The sequence below is a fragment of the Anoplolepis gracilipes genome, chromosome 12 (assembly GCF_047496725.1).
Source record: "Anoplolepis gracilipes chromosome 12, ASM4749672v1, whole genome shotgun sequence".
Lineage (NCBI taxonomy): Eukaryota > Metazoa > Arthropoda > Insecta > Hymenoptera > Formicidae > Anoplolepis > Anoplolepis gracilipes.
Window position 1 is genome coordinate 9,151,260 of NC_132981.1, and position 19,599 is coordinate 9,170,858.

The 19,599-nt window shown below is 34.6% G+C and overlaps 1 protein-coding gene across 5 annotated transcripts in view; it reads right to left on the reverse strand.

Annotated features, from left to right (window-relative positions):
- Positions 1 to 19,599, reverse strand: part of LOC140671957 (uncharacterized) — a 105,356-nt gene that overhangs the window by 38,431 nt on the left and 47,326 nt on the right. Inside the window, exon 1 of one of the 5 annotated variants that reach the window (XM_072903724.1) lies at positions 15,970 to 18,492. The exons of 3 other annotated variants lie outside the window; for them this stretch is intronic. The gene's annotated coding sequence lies outside the window, so the exon portion shown is untranslated. Of the gene's footprint in view, positions 1 to 3,073; positions 5,299 to 15,969; positions 18,493 to 19,599 lie in introns of those variants that run through there. One more of the 5 variants, XM_072903726.1, reaches the window with a different exon arrangement.

Here is a 19,599-nt window from a genome sequence, read left to right on the forward strand (position 1 = left end):
CTCCTTCTCGATACCAGCAGCATCCTTCTCGCTACGCGCGTCTCCCTCTACTTCCTTCACAATTTCCCCTTTTCCCTCTCTCATGGGAATACAAGCAATTTTGATATGATGATAGCACCCGCACTATAATTCCGTCGTAGCGCGTTTTTTTTTTTTTTTTTTTTTCGCAAATTATAGCACGCTCGAAATTAGTCTTACGATTCTTCAAATAGCCAATTTTTCTGTCGCCAGATCTCTGTTACTTGGCGACCTCCACATTTCGATTGTCGAATGGTTAATAATTTTTAAATGGTTATTTTCCGTTTTAACTCCTCTGATTGAATAATCAGATTTTAATTGTTTCCAATCATATTTCCAATCTTTTATAAAATTATATTCGATTCCATTATTACAATATTAATATTTAATTAATACCATAATTATCTTCATTAAAACAGAATTCTGTTTTAAAAAGCAGTGTTAATAACGTCGCTTTTATATTTTGTTACTTTATTAATAATCAACATAACTGTATTTACGTTAATAATCTAATAATTATTTTCTAATAATTATGTGCTGATTATCTGTATTTTTTAATTCTAATATTAATCGATAGGCGTGTAAAACTATTTTAAGAATGACAGCTTGCAATTGACTGACCTTGCAACTCTTGTGACGTCATCCACAACGAGCCAATAACACCCACCCTCTTTAGTTCGTGAGCAAATACAGGCTCTTTACAGAGCAACCGCTTCTAATCGCCCACGTTTTTACACGATCGACCGATCCTTCGATCGCATTATCTGGAGGTCTGTTACGCTCGTCGTGATGCATCAACATCACCGATGAACGGTCCCCAACGTCCGCGAGATACTGTTATAATTCACGTAATAGATGCACATAAGCATCTGCATAGAACGCGATCGTAAAAATAACCGAAGCGTGGAAATATGATTGTTATTATGGTTCTTACATGTAGACTAAATAGTTTGAATAAATTGCATATCGTACCGTTTCTTTTCACCGAACCCTACACTTATCCAGACAGAATACTGTCATTATAATTTGACAGAAGACTGAATTTTCATTTCTAATAAATTTCTCACAGTCGATGAGACATTGCAATAAGTATCTCTGTTTATCAAGAAATATTCATCATCTTTTACCAATAATAGCACGCGGAGGTTCACTTTTATTACAATTTTATTCAAGTTTCATTATCTTATATAATTTCGCTACTTGTGCTTGGATTTATCTTTTAGAAAATAACGTCAATTAAAATACAGTTAAGGCAATAAAACTCGAAAATGTTATCATGTCAAAGATATTATCCTTCCTTAACCAATTAAAAAAAATCGTTATTAGTCATCACAAGACAATTAATTTTAATGTATATGTTAACTTTTTCTCACAAAATATATAATGCGCGTTTATATCATTGGGGCCTTTATTTAAGATAAACGGTCATCTTAAGAATTAAATACACATATAAGTAATTTTAATATTACTCGAGTTATCGCCCTGCCAATTACTCACCGTTAATTATTTTTGTAATTGTAATATATTATTGGAATTAATATATAGTTTCCGTTATACAGAATTCTTTCGTACGGAATGTTTTCTATCACGATCACTCGGCACAGCGTGATTCCGATAACGCGACGTAATAACGGGAATGCACCGAGATAACTGTTGCACCGGAGAATGCATATTTCGAAGCCCGATTCTTTTTCGCGGATCCGTTAAGCGTTCGTCTTCCGCCTAACGAGCGCTCGCGCGCCTACCGTTAAGGAGACGTAGTTATCCGGACCGCGTGATTCCCCTCTCCCGCGAGATTCCCGATGATGTTTGTACGAGGATCTCGCATATATAGGAATAACGAAGCTTCGCGGCATAACGGTTCCGCGGTCGCCAGTTGTTTTGCGAGAAACATAGGATGCATCGGCGGTTTTGTGCATCGCGCGTAACGTCGTTGTCGCTGTATTTCCCGAAAACAACGATAAGATTAGGACTCGAATAACGAAACTTTTTGCAACACGTATTTTCAAGCTTCGTGAGTCAGAATAATTTATTATAAAAATATATATAATTATCAGAAGTAAATTAAAATTATTTTTAGAATTGCAAATAAAAAAACATGAATGTGTATCTTGCATCCTTTGAGAGATTATAATTTTAACTGACAATGACTTGTTTGTAGAAATAAGAGATTTAAAAATATGTAATTATAAAAAAAAAAAAAAAAAACAAATATGAAACTTTTATAGAAAATATTTGTGACATAGTAGGGAAGAAAACATAACGTGGCACACAAGCTTTGTAATTTTGTTTGCTAATATATTAATAAAACATGTATCTCCGAGATTATCCTCTATTTACGTTCCAGTTTCACGAGTGTTCTGGATCGCTCGATATAAGTCGGATTATAATCAAGCCAGTCGGATTGAATTCATTAACAGTTTTGCATCTCTTACAAGTACTCTTACCTTCTTATTATGTGTTAAATTTTATTACAAAAATTTTTTAATAATTTGCGATATTTTTCAATTTCATGACAACTTAATAAAAAAATGTCAACAATATACAGAATAATTTTGATTTTAAGATCGTAATAACACAAAATCATTAAGAATACTATTATAATATATAAAATCGAGCATTTGACATAAGAATGTTCTGATATAGAATTAACAAAAAAAAAATATCACTCAATCTCTACATTCGGAATGTAATGAAATCAATTTATTATTCTCTTTACGTATACTTGATTAACATGTCGCAAGCGCTGATGTATAATATCTGTTTTGACAAGATGAGTGTGTCGTAAGATTAATAGAAACGTTATCGGAATATCATTTGATTCGTACTCGAATCGCAAGATAAATTACTTTTAACTCTCACGAGTACTTCATAAATAATTTAACGATGTCTGCGCATATTAACGCAGTACATCTGCCTTATTATATCCATATTATTATATACATATATGAACGCGTCTTAGTTCTTAATTAATAAAAACATATTAATAACAAAAATATTAGAAAAATATATATATCTCGCGCTCGATTTGCATTCGAGTCGCAATAAAACATACTTAATGTATTTTGCAATCTTCGTTCAAACGCCACGCCACGCCACGTCACGCCGCGCCGGCAACTGCTCAACGTCGATAAATGCCACAATGTCACCGCGTTCCCATGAAATGACAATCGTTTTTCTCTCGCCGGTAGGTATGTTGCAGCGCTTCCGCGAAAACAACAACGGAGTCTGCACGCGAGCAGGGGCAAGACGCGTATCGCGATTTATCATCGTTGCCGGAGATAGATAATAAAAAGAGAAAAAAGGAGAGAGAGAGAGAGAGAGAGAAACAAGGCCGGAGTAAAATCATCGTACGATTGACGAAACAAATATTATCGGTTTTTACAATACTGGCGAGAAAAAAAAAAAACTTGTTTATCCGTACAATATGCTGCGTGTCGTAACACGAGTGCAATGTCGGAAAGGTGGACGATACGCCTGAGATTAAAGTGCGAACTCGAGAAGCGAAGGCTTTTTCACGGACAATATTTGTGTCACATATATGTATATCGTGTCATTGCGTTGCATCCTTTTCCTTTCAATGAAGAAGATGACACAACGAGTGGACAAAAACAGTCCCGTAGATAAACTCCGGTGCATATTACGCACGTCTCTCTTTCTCTCGAAGGGCTCTCTATGACCGCTCATCCTTCTCTCTCTTTCTACTTATCTATCTATCTTTTTTACTCGTTCCTTCTCGCGCACATCAGAGGGGGCGTGTACGACGGACACTCTTTCACGAGTACACACGTGACACGCGTTGCTGCATTCACTATCGAAAATATAAATATATGTTTTGTCAGATAGTACATTAAATATACAGGAAAAACACATTAGTCTGATATATATATATATATTTTTTTTTTTTTTTTTTTGAGATAGGTACAGCAGTTTTTTTAAATATTTATTTTTAGGCGAAAACTAGCAATTTATGTAATCTCACTGTCAAACTGATAATGCCCGCAGACAGAGACCTTGACGGAAACTTGACCATACTTTTTAATCGTTTACTGTTAAACACAAAAAAGTATCTATTACCACGAGTATATTATACAGAAAGTTATACCGTATGATAGTTTTAGATAATTTTTAACAATTTATTTCGATGACTTACTTTGATAGTTTTTAGTGCAAAAAATTCATAACGCAGAAAACTATAAAATCTTTGATTTTTATTTCAACTTGTATTTCACGTATGTATCCAGTTTGTATAATTTTTTTCAATACACATATAGTTTTCTCAGCACGTAATTATAATACAGAGTATTTAATATATATCTTACATTTTTTTGTATTGTATAATAAACTGAATAATTAATGATTTGTTTTTATTTGTTTAAGCAGCTTTGTTTTCACTATAAATACTGTCACTCTATCAATGTTATCATTCTTGTGGTTTTTTTTTTTTTCACTGCAACTGTTTTATTAAATACAGTTGAATAAAAGGTTCACTTCTGATTGAAGACTAATGCAATACCGTTTCAACACATCGGTAAACATGTTTCTATAAATAATGTTACAGCGACGAGTCGACATGATCCACCCATTTTAGTTTTAATAATTGAAGAATTCAACACTTTTGCACTAAACTATCGATATGTTATCACACAATATTGACTTTTCACATATTTTCCTTTCTCCACGCAATGTAACATGGCAACATAATCACCGGCACATCGGACGCTTTATAAATAATTAACCGACATGCAGACGCGCCAAACAAGATTCCCCTTTATATCTCGCGCGATTACGTCGTTCCGACAATCTCGCGCACAGCACTATTGTCATCGCTGATGACGTGGACTTCCGCGGTGTCGGAAGCCTGCGCGGCTTCAGTTCAACTTTCCGCCCGACAAACTTTATGCCACCACCTCCGTGAGATGCATGATCCACGAAGCGTGTGCACCAGCGGCGACACGATCGTGTTTTCCTCCGAAAACTACATCTACTGGATACTAAAAAAAGACATGAAATCGCAGAATTTGATCGCTCATTAAAATACATGTCAAGTAACGTGTAAAATGCGTACGTGTAAAGATATTAAATTAGAAATTTAAATTTAAATTCGTGTTTAAAAATCTGAAAAATTTAAGAAAATTATTATCGCACAAAATATAATACAGCCTGACATCTACATAAATGTCTAGATAGCGTTTAAAAGATAATTTTTTAGTTTCTTCTTTTTTTTAAGATTACAACATCCTAAATGATCCTAAATAAAAGTAAATAGCATAGTAAACGATTATTATTGCAATTCTAATCGATATTCCTCCGCTCTTTGCTCCCGTAACTTACCGATGTAACCTACTGAAAAATCACAGTCGGCTTTAAAAAAAAAAAAAAAATCAAACGCGCAAAATTCTCAAACCTTTCGCACCTGCGTTCAAAAGGTCGCTTTAAAAATGCGGGATGCGTCCTCGACGACGCATAATGTTATTAACGACGCGACGGCAACTACGGCGAGATTACAATGGTAAATTGCGTGCGCACGTACGACCGGTCGCGGAAATTAAGGAGGATCGCGCTTTGTAAAACGCAACGACCTACAATGCTACAAATGCCGCGGAACCGCCGTGTGTCTCTTCTGGCCGCCTCCTCCTCGCCGCCACCCACCCCCTCTCACCGCCCCCGCCTTTTCCACCGCTCGCGGAACGTATCCCTCCTCCTTTCGGTTTTTTCCTCCCCTTATAACAGCCCCTTCTTAGGCCGATGGCCTCCCCTCTCTGAATCGGCCTTCGCCAACCACCACCCCCACCTCGTATCCCCCCCGCAGCCCCCTCGCCGAGTTAACGGCAGTACATACCGCCAGGAACGTACCCATGTCTATTGCCTACAAAGGAGAATCATATTAGATTGCTGTTTTGCTGGCAAAGAGCGAGGAGGCGCATTTCGTAAATTTGATTCAGAAAGATTAAAAAGTACGATGAAATTTTATAAAACTAAATTATAAAGTTTTATTTTAATTAAAAGATTTTTGTATTGAATATTATATAATTATTTAAGAGAAAATATATGTTACTTAATTTTTGTATCTCTTATTAACGCGATCAATTAGCGAATTGTACTAAAATTTGAATTCATGCTTCAGAAGGTCGCGGTAACCGTTACGGCATAAATTCACGCGATCTCGTAAGATAAGCCAGCGATCTAAGTAGCTATTAGTGTCAGACACGTGTTATCGTAATTAGCAACATTAGTTTGTTACCGCGCGCGCGGCCGTATTATCGTCTCGACATAACGTAACAGGCCAGTAAACGTAAATAAAAGCGCACGCGATGCGGGGTCAAAGCTACAATGTAACGCGCGTCATAAATCGCGGCGATTACATTAAACAAAAAAAAAAAAAAAAAAGAAAAAAAAGAAAAAAAAGAAAAAAAAAGCAAAGAAAAATGAAAAGAGACCGACGCAAAAAATCGACGTAGTTTTACGCCTGGTGCACGTCGGACTTGCTGGTCGACGACGGACTTTGCGTACTACGATTAATGTAGGATGAAGGATTAATCTCGCCGCGGCATCGTTCGTTGTCGCCAACTTCTCTTCTTCTCTCGCGATAAATGCCGAAAATATTTTTCAAAAAAGCGGAATTTTATAAGCAACAACAATTTTTTTTTGCGTCCTTATCGTTTATATGCTTCGTCAACATGGAAACACATCTAAACATATTGATAACCTCTCGAATTTTTCGTATGTGACAAATAATCGATTTTTCGAAAAAAATTAATACAAAAAATTTTATTAAATAAATTTCGTACTCCGCGTCACTAGTTTTCTCGTTCGAGAAGGACGAGAATAATGAGAACACGAACAATGATGTAATTTTGAAACGCTATTTCTTATCTGCTTCATATACGTATATATATTATTTATTATTTTATTTACTGAACATAAAACAAGAAAAATCAAGTTCAAGTTCATCAAACATAATTCGCGGGCGGTAAACGTGGAGTCTTATCACCGATAAGAAGTTACAAGTTACCATAATTTTTGACCATCAAGTTTTACCACTATTGGCATATCAAGAATAACGCATACAGGAAAAAAACATAAAAAAATAAAAAATAAAAGATTATAAAATATTGAAAAAGATTACACTTTACACATATTACGTCCGATTCGTGATAATTTGTGAACATTTCTCGACTCGATACGAACTTGCTGTCCTCTTTAGCGCCCAATTGTGTACAACATATTACGCAAATTTCCATCCCGTCGACTTTGGCGCGCGTTCTGATTGTTGATAATTCGCTGGATGATTTGGCGAGAGTCCCTCAAACTGTTGGCAAAACTCGCCGACACTCTGATAGCGGACAATGGGTCGAAAACTCGTCCATGAGTTCGCTCGCGCTTCAAAGCGAAAATTCAAGATAAGGAGAAACTCGCTCGCGTGCGCGAACAATCCAGAACGTCGTCGTCTCGCACAGCGGGATTTGTTCCGTTCTGGATCATCGCCACCGAGTCTCGCGCGAGTTGTATGATACGTTTCTATTTACTATGACGTACGAGCCGATTAAAAGACGCGAAAGCGCGATAAGACGCGAGAAGAGAGAGTAGCCCCACTCTTGTTTCTCTTTCATACCAAGAATGGGATATTTTAGCGTAAACCAATCGTAAAAAAAAAAAATCGTTTGTCTCTGTGTGTGATTTACGATGTTGAATTTAGACTTTTAAATATTTTAATTATTTTCTGAAAATTTATTTATTTTAATAAATAACTGTTAAATATAAATTGACGAAATGCTTCCAAAATAAAAAAGATTTAATTTCAATCATAAATTAGATCACACAGGTAAAAAACTTTTATAATCCGTAGAAAATGTCTGAATCTTTTTCTGCTTCCTTGAGTTACATATACATGTACGAGATTTAGAATTTTACAGTTTCGGGAACCAAATAGAAAATACAATTCCTTCATTTACTTGCAAATGATGCTTCGTTCAAGAGTACTTTACTACGAATAACTTACGAATTATTAAACGAAATATTTAATTATTAAATTTTGCAACAAATCCTTTGTTACATTTTTGAACGAGTAAAGGAACGCGAATCGATAAAACTTGAACTGTGTTCGTGGAATTGGTATATGTAGGGATCGATACGTTACAATTGTCTTATCAAAGTCATATTAATCTTGAAACGCCATTAATAATGATGCCACTGTCTGGATTATTGAAATCTATTTTTCCATCCGTCTCTTAGTTACTGAGCGCTACGTTCGATATTATAAGCTGCATTTTTCAATGACATTATTAAATTCATTATTAATGAGAAGAACGATATGAACATATCCTTAAAAAGACTCTATAAAATATAAAAGAATGGATTTTAATAATCCTGAATGTAATTATTAATTATTCTTTATTAAAAAAGTATAATATATATACGTTCGGTTTTAAAATTTTTTTAAATTTCAGAATCATGCAACATTTTTCACAAGAAAAATAATATTACAAAGATGATTAAGGTTTCTAAGAGCAGAAAAATGAGAGTAGAAAATATTATACGAAGGAAAGTTCTGATTAAAAATTGCAAGTTTCTTAAGATGCTGATAACGCTAAAAAGCATATTTTATAGTCTGGGTAACCTTTCAAGAACTAAATTTTGCAGAGAAATATTTTAAGCTTTAAAGTCGATTATCCAAAAATTACATGACTTCGCACTTTAACCCGATTCCTCGAAAAAGACGAATTAAATAGAAATAAATAAATTATTAAAAGTGTTCTTAATCCTGAATTAATACACACCCGAAAGTTAGTAGATTGGTATGTATACGTATATTCTGCATGCAATAACTCGTTGAATGTATTTTACGCTTATATTGTACGTGAAAGATGTTAGAGTAAAATTAAAAAATGACACCTAATTATTTACCTATTTTATTTCATATTCGCGATTTCAACATTTTTTTTCTTTTTCTTCTTTTTTAAAACTATAAACCTGTGTCATAAACCTTTTCCAATAAAATAAATTAATACTGAAAAAAAAAAAATAAATAAAAAAGTATTATAAATTTTTAATGTCAAAATAGCACTCTATCGGTGAATTATACACTTTAGAGAGAATGTTGCTAAATTTCGCAAATTAATCTATTTTTGATCTGTAATCAAATAGCCCTTATGAAACATAAAATACCTCTGTCCCATTGTTTTTCTCGTCTCGACCTTGCTGTTTTGAAGAGATAATAGATCATGCGCACCGACGGCGACGGTGTAAAATATGCGAAAATCGCGAAATCAACAGTATTAATTTTTCAGTATTATGACAGAATCTTTCTTCGTGGAAGGATTAATAATCGATCTCTCAAATCCGAGCAACCGCAAAGAGCGAAGGTCGAGATCCGAGTTTCACCAATTTCCTTACTCGCCCTAGATTCCTAAATTCGAATAAGTTCGTATAATTTTAGTCGCGCAAATGCTCCGTCAATTTTGGAATAACGCGTCCGTAACACATCCACATTTAGCGGCCCGATAACGTTTACCGCACCGCCAATGTCAATGGTGGCTTACATGATTAACGATAATCGGTATGATAATTAACTCGCGTCGAGCGTGCTAATCTAACGTGACGAATTTTACGTGCGAATACATTTTCATCACTTAAAATTCATCTTTAATTCTTAGTGACAGCTCATTTCAATTTGCGATAATCTAATTTATCCTACTGGATGGAATTTGTCCTACTTTAACCGACAATCTTAACTCTAGTGATAAATTTTTTTTATCAATGAATATGATCTTATACTATATAATCATATTCGTAGCAACGCAAAATTTAAATTGATTTATAATCTCATTATAGGTCTCTCAGTTGCATATATGATTCATGTCGCTGAAAAGATACTTTTCTGGATTCTCGGACTGTGCTTGCTAAATAATAATACGTAGTTGCTAATGGAAACCCACTTCGCGTTGGCTTCTCCGGAGTAGGTTTCACGAAAGGGAAAAGTGTGTCATGCACAAAAGCCTTTTTCAAATCGCCTTAGAGCTCTGCCGTTTGTTATCATAACAATCGCGATATCACTGAGAATACGAAAATTAAATGAGTTCACTCAAAGAAAAAGCATACAAAGAAAAAAATATATGAAATCTCTTGGCTAAAAAATTCTCTTCTTTTTTTGCTTTCTAAATAATTTCAAAGAATCACTTTTCAAATTATACTTGTGTACTCTTTCATTCAGAGAAGCATATATAAAAAGCTCACATTAAAGCTTTCAAATCTAATTTTCTCGAAATGTGTTGACATTTTCTTTTCTAGAATAAACTCGTAGTTTACGAAAATATTTTATCGCGAAAGAGAGAAATGATCAACGCGCGATTGAAAGTCAATGATATCGCGATCTCACGGTTGCGATTACTTTGGACGGTATTTTCCTCATTACTAAAACGTGACATTTTCATTATTATTAAATCATTCGTCGACCGAAACCAGCGACCGAATCGTCCCGAATCGCAGAACACTATTACGGGCGGAACGAAAGAGAACGAGAGAGAAAGAGAGAGAGAGAGAGAGAGAGAGAAAGAGAAAGATAGACAGACCCACGCATTATAATTCCGACAACAATTTATCACGTCGTAATTTAAGGCGTAAAATTCTCCCCGCGGGAAATTTCCATAAAGTTACCGCCAACATTTATGCGCGTTAGACGGCGGCACACGTCGCTTCGTAAACTCTCTCGTGTACTCTTCAAAACGCGTACAAACGCAAATGTTTCGACTCTTCTGCACAGCTAATGAGACTCTCGTCAATGTGGAATTTCGTGTCCTCGATATCGAGTATTCTCACTAAATGCAACGCGCAATGCATTCACCTAATGTTACTCCAGTGATAATAATGATTAGCATTGTACATATGTTGATGATTACATAGATTTTTGCGATCGTGGCATTAATAATCAGTAGCATGATAGCAATAGTAATATATACAAAAAAAAAAAGCAATATGAAATATTTTATATAATATTTCTTTTGCAAACTTATTAATATTTAATATTAATATTCTTATCGAGATGTCATTTAATTTTATACTGGTAAAATTCTGCATTTATAAATTATATTTTATATCATACATTATTAAAAATTTAATTATATTATTTCAATTTCAAATGTTTGAATAATATTGTAATAAAAAATTTCAATTATGCCCCCAATTGAATGAAAAATGAATTAAAAATTAAATTAAAAAAGAAAAAATTACAATTTTATGGGTGTTCATAAGCTATGGCTGTTATAAAGTAAAAAACGATTGAAATATAATGTAATTAAAAACGTAATAATATTAAAACTTTTAATAACTTATTTTTTACGAGAAAAATGACTGTTTTTCTAAGAGATCTCTTCTTTGTTGAGAAAGGGTTAATCGGATTCGAAACGGAATGTTACGGGCCTGGAACTCACGATGAGAAGACCGTGTCTCATCCTCCCCCTCTTCCCCTCCTCCCTTCTCCCCCTTCCATCCCTCTTCACCCCCGCCTCATATTTCTCTTTCTTTCTCTCGTTCCGCTGTCTCAGCTCTCGGCGTAGGTACAACCGGTTCCCGTGGTGTTCACTCGCTTTTTGAGAAAAAATTGAACCAGTTTGTAAAACGAAAAAAGCTCTCCCCACTAGAGAAATGCGCCCCTGTCCCCTGTCTCTGTTCTCTACCTGATTCTCCCTCCCTTTTATCCTCCGTGCGACCGACTCATGAGAACTCATGAGAATCAAAGCGATTCCGAGCGCTCCGAGCGCTCCGAGACATTGGAATTCAATGTCGTCGCGCCGAAAAAGCCGCCAGTGCAATTCTAATCGCAGATACAAGTAACAATTTTTTTCTAAAAACTGATAGATCGAATCTAGGTTCGGTAGAACATCATAATAATCGCCCGTTTTCTTGTCTTAATTAAATAAAATTAAATAGTCAATCAATTTACAAAAAAATTATTTTGACATAAAAATTTTGAAGTTTAATGTCGGAATACGATGACTTGAATCGTAATTAAATAGAAAATCACACATATACACGTTCGACCTTTCTCTAAGTTGACATTTAATTAGAGCGAATAGTATCGCCGTGAGATTTCTATTTGAATCTGAAGATTGAGGATCTCATGTGGCGATAGATAAAGCCATAGTGAAATAAAAATCGTCGATCATGATTTATACCGTCAACCATAATTTGTATCGTCGATTTAAAATGCAAAACGAATGATTCATCAATAATTGCCATTTTCTCAAGGCAGTTACAGCTGGACGGAAAATCACAATTTACCTGGATGTTAAATCCAATACCAATAGAAGCAGATCGGTACATCGGTATATCGGTTTAGTATTACAACGAGAGTCCGGAGAGAATAGAATGCGAAAGACCCTCCCTCCCCTCCCCCGTAATTTCTCAGACGCGGAAAAAGCCAAGCCTGGGAGGCGCGGCGCGCCCGCCGCGACGCAGGCCGTCTCGGGGCGCTCTTTCCCCCGCGTCGGGTGGCTATTGATTTTCGAATTGGTTCAAAATTTCCATAATACACCGCGACGGCGGCGGCGGCGGCGGCGGACGCGAGGGTACGCTGAAGGTACGTCGGCAGGGTCGGCGGGCGGCAAGAAAGAGAGAAAGAGAGACGAGGGAAGAGAGAAAGACAGAGAGCCGCGTCGCGCCGTGCCGCGGAGGGAGGGAGGGAGGGTAGGAACGCGACGCGAGGGTGGAGGAGTTGGTGGAGTCGCCATCGGCCTCGGACGGTTTCGAACTTGGCAAAGTTCAGCCGGCTCAAAAGAGACACCCGCTCGTCTCTCTGTCCATCCGAGTCGCCGCACCCCTCCGTGACTCACCCTCTCAAGCCTTGCCTGCCTGCCTGCCTCTCCCTGCACCTATCTTTCCACCCTGCTTCCTCTGCCCTGTTCAGTTTCGCCTTTCTCCGTAGCTTTTCTCGCCGTCCGGCTCACCCTCGACTATCTCACCCTTTCGCTCTGTTCCAACGCGCACACTTTCCCTCCTGCCATCAGCGGAAATATCCGTGCAACGGCAACGGCAACGACATGAACGATCGACGACGGCGACGTAGCGTTATATCACGGTAACGAAGGTAAAAGTGTTGGTGGCGCGAATGAAGCTGGAAATATCAGCGTTTAATGTATATATATAAGTATATCTAAGCGTCTCAATATAAATCGATTTGTCTCGTGTTCTCGCAGAATCTCTGGTAGCTGGTAGTGTGACATTTTCCCGCGATGGCAAATTATTTTTTTTATACTTTTTATCTTTAAATATAACACAAAAAAATAATAGGATTATACATAAATAAAATAAGAGAATATATAGAGTCTTGATAATTAAAATCCACAAATTGAAATTTTGTTAAGTGATAGAAAGGTCAATGACTTTAATTAAAAGTAATGACCCTAAAGTCAATCACTTTTTTCATATTAGATATTTTGTTAAAAATAAATAGTTATATTTATGAGAGTACATAAAACTCAATAGATTATCAAATCAAATATTGTTCAACACTTATAAATGTATTTATCATATGATATAAAATATATACAAGGTATCCGGTAATAATCGCTCCACCTTTCGTGCGTTTGTACTCGCGCGGATTCGTCAATCCGTTTTAATCAATTTCTCGTTAATTATTACAAAGATCGTAAAATGGTAGAGGACTTTTCTATTCAGTTTAACTTGCTCTATCCGTGTCCATGAGAAGTGGGGCGATTATTACTGGACACCTTGTATATAAAATATAAGAAGGGAGGCTTACTGGACCAATCGGCCTCCCTTCTTTTTATATTTTATATACAAGGTGTCCAGTAATAACCATCCCATTTCTCATGGGCAGATAGAGCATATATAGAGTGATGGGCCGTCTTGCAGCGAACTATCGACTAATACTCGCGCGAATTGGTCGATATTTTTTAATTAATTTCTCAATAATTATGCCGAAAATTGCAAAACGATATAGAATTTTTTTTTTCAGTTTGATCTGCTCTACCTGTACCCCACACGGCACATGTAGATTCTGAATGTTCTGAAAAATACACAACAGTATATTGCGTATATTCGCGCGAGAACATTCGAAAAACGTACTACGATATATTGACAAGTGTGAGTATGTACTAAGAATGCTCCTATGTCCCATTTTCCTGCTTCTCAGTACATACTGAGAATATATCCTTAAGTATATCTACAGAATGTTAGAAGTATATTATTAGTATATATACATATAAAAGCATTTTGTTGCAGAAAATGTGCAGCAACTACATTTTTTTATCTAGGCTTCTAAACTCATTTCTAAAAGTTCACAAATATTCTTTCATGTAATTCTTAGAGCGGAAACTTATTTGATTTTATGTGTATAAATTGTTACTTTTATATTAAGCAAATATATTGTTATGTCAGGTTAGATGGTCGGTAATATATATAACAACTTCAGCATTCCCTTAACTGATTCAGAATCGTTAAAAGTGATGATTAAGAGGATGCTGGAAGTTGCAATTTATACACATAAAATAAAATAGGTTCTCCCGGGATACAATTGCATGAAAGAATATTTGTGAACTTTTAGAAATGAGCTTAGAAGCCTAGATGAAAAATATAGCTCTCTTAAACTGGCAGGACCAAATCAGCAAAATCAAATGGGACCTAATGGATTATTTAGTACTTATTTAGTACTTATTTTGTACTATTTTGTACCACCAAAAATAAATTTGTATCCCGTGCCAATTAAAAACAAATTGTGGTCCTGCTAACTTAATATTCAACTATCGTAATAAAAACCATTAAACCACCACAATTTTTTTTTAATTGACACGGGGTACAAATTTATTTTCGGTGGTACAAATTAGTACAAATTCAGTACTAATCAGATCAATTTTTATTTTTCATTTTTAATGGTTTTTATTACGATAGTTGAATATTAAGTTAGCAGAACCACAATTTTTTTTTAATTGGCATAGAATACAAATTTATTTTCGGTGGTACAAATTAGTACAAATTCAGTACTAATTGTAGCTGTTTTGTTTTATTTATTTTTTTAATTTTTTCTTTTGGTCCTGCTAGCTTAATATTAAGTTAGCAGCGCCACGATTTTTTCTGAATTGGCATGAGGTACAAAATTATTTTTGGTGGTACAAAATAGTACAAAATAAGTACTGAATAATCCATTAGGTCCCATTTGATTTTGCTGATTTGGTCCTGCCAATTTAAGAGAGCTAAAAAATATTTCGTTGCAGAAAATGCTCTTGCCGCATAACTGCGATGACGCGATCATTCAGCTTCACGATTATTTTGAATTGCATTTACTTTTCTAATTCGCAAAATCGAATATCTACAGAAAAAAAGATTTCTTTGGTTTTAATAAAATTTATGCTTAAAATAGTCGCAAAAAAGCTTTAGTTGAAGAAAATAAAACTAAAAACATTATTTGATTTTTTAAAATAACGTATCATATAATATTGTTTAATTCCACGAAGTAATACTTTCTTCAATCGATAAAAGTAATGTTTCGTATGATATAATGTTGTTTGAATAAAATAAATAAATCCAAATAAATCGTTCTCTTTGTGTATAACACGTTTCCTTTTACAAAACGTGGTATCGCTTCCATAAGTTGTTTTACACGGAGAAAATTTTATATTAAAAATTATTATGGTGTGTAGTATCCGCGGACCATAAGAACCATTTTAAAATAAAGTGCTATGTAAAACTGTAAAAATTAAAATAACGTACCATATAATATGTCAATTTACGTGATTTTTACAGTTTTACACAGCAGTCTAACTTAGAATGATTCTAATGATCCACAGTTATTACACACTACAGTAATTTTTAATATAATATATTCCGTGTATCATCGGATACTACTAGATACTTACCTATCAGAGAACTCCAATGCGAGGAGAATCAGAGAAAACATCACTAACGGATAATATAGTAAGGATTGGACCAACTCACGTGTATTTCTTGTGCATTTAATTCAGTGAAAATTCTCAACTTCTCATCAAAATCGCTTCCTCTTTCTTTCTTTTTTGGTGGCAAAGTTCTATAAACTAAAAGACCTGATAGACTGAGATAGATGTAACTAACAAGAACACCTGGTACTTTTGAGGAATCTGAATCTTTCGTGTAGTCCTTTGGTGTCACAAAAATCTTTCCCTCTACAGGCAGGAAAATGGAAGGGGAAGTTTCTTAAAAAACAATTGTTCTGTGCACGCACGCGCACACACACACACACACACACACACACACACACACACACACACACACACACAAAAGAGATGTAAATCGGACCGTCTAACCTTCACGTAGTACATCTGAACGAAAAATACCTGATGTTTGTAATTTTAATCTCGAAATTCATCTTTTCTTACAAATTTGAGCCAAAAAGAAAAAAAAGGCGAATCGATCTATATACAGTCGGACCTCTTATCCTACGACTCTCTTATGCTACGAAACCTCTTATCCTACGACAAAAAATTCTCTCATGCTACGACCGCAAAAGGGGAATTATACCCCCACTCTCAAATTTTTGTTGTAGGATCAGAGGTTTAAGGGGAAGATTCCGGACCGAAAATATCGTAGGATAAGAGGTCCGACTGTACTCGATATAATTCATTTTAAGAGGATGCTGGACTACCAGACCGAGTTCTAACTTAACAAAACAATATATTTGTTTAATGTAAAAGTTGCAATTTATACACATAAAACAAAATAGGTTCTTCCGGGACAGAATTGCATAAAAGAATATTTGTGAACTTTTAGAAATAAGCTTAAAAGCTTAGATAAAAAAAATTTCGTTGCAGAAAATGTTGTGCGGCAACAATTTGTAAAATTGCAACTTTTATATTAAGCTTACGTTCCAAAACGTCCTCTGGAAGGAAAATTTTACTCAATATAATATAGTATACGTCACGTGTACTTTTATACTTTTTTATTTAAAATTTTTCTCCAAAAAGAACATTTTGGAACGTAACTTAAGTAAATATATTGTTTTGTTAGGTTGGTGGTCCAGCATCCCATTAAGAAATTTTGGCAAACTAAAAAACTTTTGTAAGCATTTTGAAAAGAAAAAGATTGAAGAATATATAAGTAATACCTAACATGCCTTTAGAATTTAGAAAAAGGTTCTTCTTTCAATTCTCTTTTAGGAATGTTAAAAAACCATTTTAAGGCCAAATAGAGACGATCCCCAACCTCTTCCTTCAAATTCTCTAAAAAAAATCTCGTAAACAATAGACTATCTTAACTTCTTTAAGAAAACAAGATAAGAAAGAAAAAGGAAGACAGAAAAGATAGAAAGGGAAAAGGAAAGAAGAGATGCTGTAGAAGGTTTTGACAAGCGACCTAACTCAATGCGTAACATTGCGCTCCGTTTACGACCGCTCTTCGTTTGATGACTTCAATCGTGTCTGATCTACCAGTTTCTACGAGTACTTAACTAGTGATCGTGAATTTCTTCCAAAAGAAAATGGTCTTGTAAGCCGAAATTATACGGTCATACGATTATAAGGATGTACGGAATAGACCAATATATAATATAATGATGATTTTAGAAGCGTTAATAATAAACGTGCTCTGCAAAAACAGTAGCTTTTAATAAATGTATATAACAGTAAACGAGTATGTCTTTTTTACTCAATGTTGTTCAATGTTTATTGATATGCTATTTTAAATGGAATTTTATTTCTTCTCTAAAAGAGAGAAAGTACACTGGTTCGAGATGTAAAAAATGTTTTCAAGTATGGATTTTTGGTTCGATATTAGTGAAACAATATATCAATATATATAAAAGATATTTATAGAAAAAAAATTATTTCTCAGAATATCCTGAATATTTTTGTAAGATAAATACTATGTATTTGTAATGTGATTTCAAACAATTTATTTGTGGAGAAACGTTTTTCCCGTTTGATTATTACTATAAAAATTTGCTACATCTAGAGAAAGCAACCAGCAATATTTGAAAATCGAGAAGTACATTATTCTCTTTTACGTCTAATGAGAAATAAAGTGAAATCTCTCCCGAGACTTTTCTACTAAACGATATTATATGTGGCACACAGTGTTCTTTGTAGTAAACATAGTTTATCATATTTTGTTACAACGAGATTTAGAATCTTTTCCTCGGAACGAGGAAAGTTAAGGCCTATTTAAGCGAAAATAAGAAAGTTTGTCGAGCGAAACGGCAAGTTTGGAATCTAGATCGATGATCCGATTTATTAAACGCTGGATTACGAGTTGTTCGGTAAAAGACTAGTAATTTCACTTCCGCGATTGAGAGAGATCTAGAGTATATTGGTCGATCTTGTTTAAACATTTTGCAAAAGCATGCAGTTTTGTGTGTGTGCATATGTGTATCAATCGTGAAAGATTATTTGTTAAAATTAACATTTTGAATGAAATAAAGAATTTATAAAAAAAAATTAGAAAATAAAACATATGTCACATGTGTCGAAAAAGGCAAATGTAGAAATTATAGCATATTCGTAAAAAAAACATTGATTCATAATATATTAGCGAAATAATAATAATTATATAATGACAAAATACTAATATGATTTATATACATTAATCGAGATGAGCAATCGAGATTGTATATAATAATCATGTAAATAATCATAATCGTAAATTATGATCTATGAAAAATGAAAAATGCCTAGCTCGTCACGGTACCTGTATTAAAAATTATTAATTTCGCCAACTGTGTTATTTACTTATCCAACATGAGCTAAACATGACTTCTACTTGAGATTGAGCTTTCTCTGCTGAAAGGTCAGTTACAGTTCGTGCATGTGAAATTCGATCGTCTCGTTGCAGAGAGGCAGACTCTTCCATCTCTGTACTTTCCACGCGCGAAGCCTGACTTTCTTTATCAGACAAAGGAGAGACGAGTTTCGCGTTTGTATAAAGAAGTGATATTTATTGCCGACATAAAGCATCGATTCTTCAATACGTGGGATGCTTTCTCCCTTGGCTGAAAATTCTTTCTTAGCCAAATCTGGAGTAGAGTTTTCTTCAACAAGAATTTAATTAGACACCGCGCGTTCTTTTTCGTAACTTTTTTAATTTCCTACGTTAAATATTTTGATAAGTGAACTTCTAATTAAAATTTCCTACAAGTAAAATTAACTAATTAAGACTTTGCCTTTGCGCACTTTAGTTCATCAAAAAGATTTTAATTATCAATTACAATTTTTACGAATTATATTCATATTATTATTATATTTAGTTTCCATTTTATAAATAGAGAGTCTCTATACCACGAAAATTATATTAAATCATATTAAAAAATATGAATATAAAAGATATATATATTAATTTTTCTTCAAAATCATAAAATTCCGTTCAAGCGTGCATTCTTCTCCTACAACGTTTTTATCCCCGCAATTTCGAGCGTGTATCGTCCAATAAAAAAAAAAGGGCCAAAGAAACGCCCACTCAGAATAACACGATAAAAGCACCCAGGAAAGGAAAGAGAGAGAATGAGGCGTTTCGAAAAATTGGTTTGTACTGGATAGGCTGAAAAATACATAGCGAAGGTTGCACGAAGCGAAATCGTGAAAGATCGAGAATCTTCCTGAATCC